The sequence below is a fragment of the Berghia stephanieae genome, unplaced genomic scaffold (assembly GCF_034508935.2).
Source record: "Berghia stephanieae isolate SIO BIC M18660-M18661 unplaced genomic scaffold, UCSD_Bste_1.3 scaffold3382, whole genome shotgun sequence".
In the NCBI taxonomy this organism is placed as follows: Eukaryota; Metazoa; Mollusca; class Gastropoda; order Nudibranchia; family Aeolidiidae; genus Berghia; species Berghia stephanieae.
This window is the reverse complement of record NW_027624603.1, coordinates 1-1,801: the sequence shown is the minus strand read 5'-3', so window position 1 is coordinate 1,801 and position 1,801 is coordinate 1. Positions and strand designations below refer to the sequence as shown.

The following is a 1,801-nucleotide window of genomic DNA, read 5'->3' as shown; positions in this document are numbered from 1 at the left end:
GACAGTTCTTGGCTACGTAGACTTTGAATCATTTATGATTCATCTGCTGATCTATGTGTTTTTAATTTCTTCTGGTTACTTAGTTGGTTTACTTATTTGTAATTGCCACTGTTGTAATTGACGAGGGATGAGTTTTTAAAATGCAAGCCTCCAAATTGGAGTATAATAAATGTTTTTTACATGGCTAAAGTCAATCACTCACTACATTTTTTTTTCTTTGATAAAAGTTTATGTATTTGTATTGTTTCTTTTTTTCAGAAACCGTTGAAAACTGCAAATGAAGTTTTCTCTTTACTTTCCGATTCTGGGATGATAAAGAAAGCAAAAGACAAGACTGAGGTAACTACATTGTTTAATGATATGAAGGTTACATAGTTTTCTAGTCATTGATTAATTAATAATTATCTATTCAAAGACCTGCTTTGTTTGATTCATGGAATATGTATTATGACCGAAGCCTTTTCTAATTGGCTGAGATGACTCGGCTAGGTTTATGCTTTAGTTTAAAACAAGATCCTTTTTTGCTCTGAGTTGTCGTTCTTAAGTATGCTCATAGTTTAATGCTATTATCTGTCATCTGCATATTTTGCGGCCGCAAATTCCGGGCCCTTCCGCAAATTTCACAAAATTGGCAAAGTTTGGCAAATTTTCCGATTTTTGACATTTTTTTTCTTCTGAAAAAACGTTTTCTTGTGATTTCTTTTTCACTTTTAGCTGGAATTAATGATATTATTTGTCAGGATATAACGGGCAATAGATTTCATTTGAAACACCATTTTATCTAAAAGTAAAGTTGGAAAAAATTGGAAACCATTTAATTTTCATACATTTTTTCAAGGATTATGGGGAGTTTAGGGGTTAAATATCATATCACGTCTAACTCTGCCCCGCAATTTTTTTGGCAAATTTTGGCACTTTTGGCACATTTTGACGTTATTTTTGGCAAATTTTAGGCTCCTATTTAGCAAAAAATGCAGATGATAGTATTATGTTTGTGTAACAATGTACCTTTTTTTTTTGGTTGACTGTCAGTCTGGGTAGAGCCATTTGAGAGATGCCAGATTGGAATGCACATATATATAGCTGCATAAGTCTACTTCTAATCCTCTATTCTAATATATTTTCTGTTCCAGAATCAGAGATGTGCGAACTTAAGGCCTCCTCGTCGTGGTGGACAAATTCCTGAAGAAATAGGCAGTAATTGCAGTAAGTTTGATTTTATCATTTTCATTTTGCTTTTCTAACCACTCAAACCAAAAGGAATATTATTACCTCTTGAATGCTTGTCAACTTTTACATGGCATTCAAATGCTCAATTGAGGGTCCCTTGAGATCAGTTGATAGAGTTGTGGCCTATCACACAGATATCCCGGGTTTGATTCAGGTTCAGGCAAAAAAGACATTAGAATTTTTTCCAATCCCCTACCTATCCAGCAGAAAGTGGGTAGCTGGATATCATTAGACCTATTGGAAATGGGTTGTAAAGTACTTTTCAAAAGACCAGTGTCCTATCCAAAGCGTAACAAGAAATTGCTACTAGTCAGCTCCGAGCTACAGGGTTAGGCTCTGGTCTTATTGGCATGAAGTCCTTTAAGGAGTTACGTATTTGAATGCCTGTTTACTCACATTAAAGATAAGAAAAAGAAAGTAAGTCATTACAGGCCTAATAGTAGCTCATTTTGGTTTCTAATAATGTGTATTACTATACATTTCATATAGTCTATAACTAACAACTTTCCATCGGTTTTAATTAACTTTGGACAATCAGCTGGGTTGTCATAGAGTGAGCCAAAAATATCTT

The 1,801-nt window shown here is 34.1% G+C and overlaps 1 long non-coding RNA gene across 1 annotated transcript; it reads left to right on the top strand.

Moving 5' to 3' along the window:
• Positions 1–257: 257 nt before the first annotated feature.
• On the top strand, positions 258–1,206 carry LOC144961632 (uncharacterized). The gene is made up of 2 exons (XR_013643231.1): positions 258–339; positions 1,134–1,206. It is a non-coding gene; the product is annotated as an uncharacterized LOC144961632 (long non-coding RNA).
• The last annotated feature ends 595 nt before the right edge of the window (positions 1,207–1,801 follow it).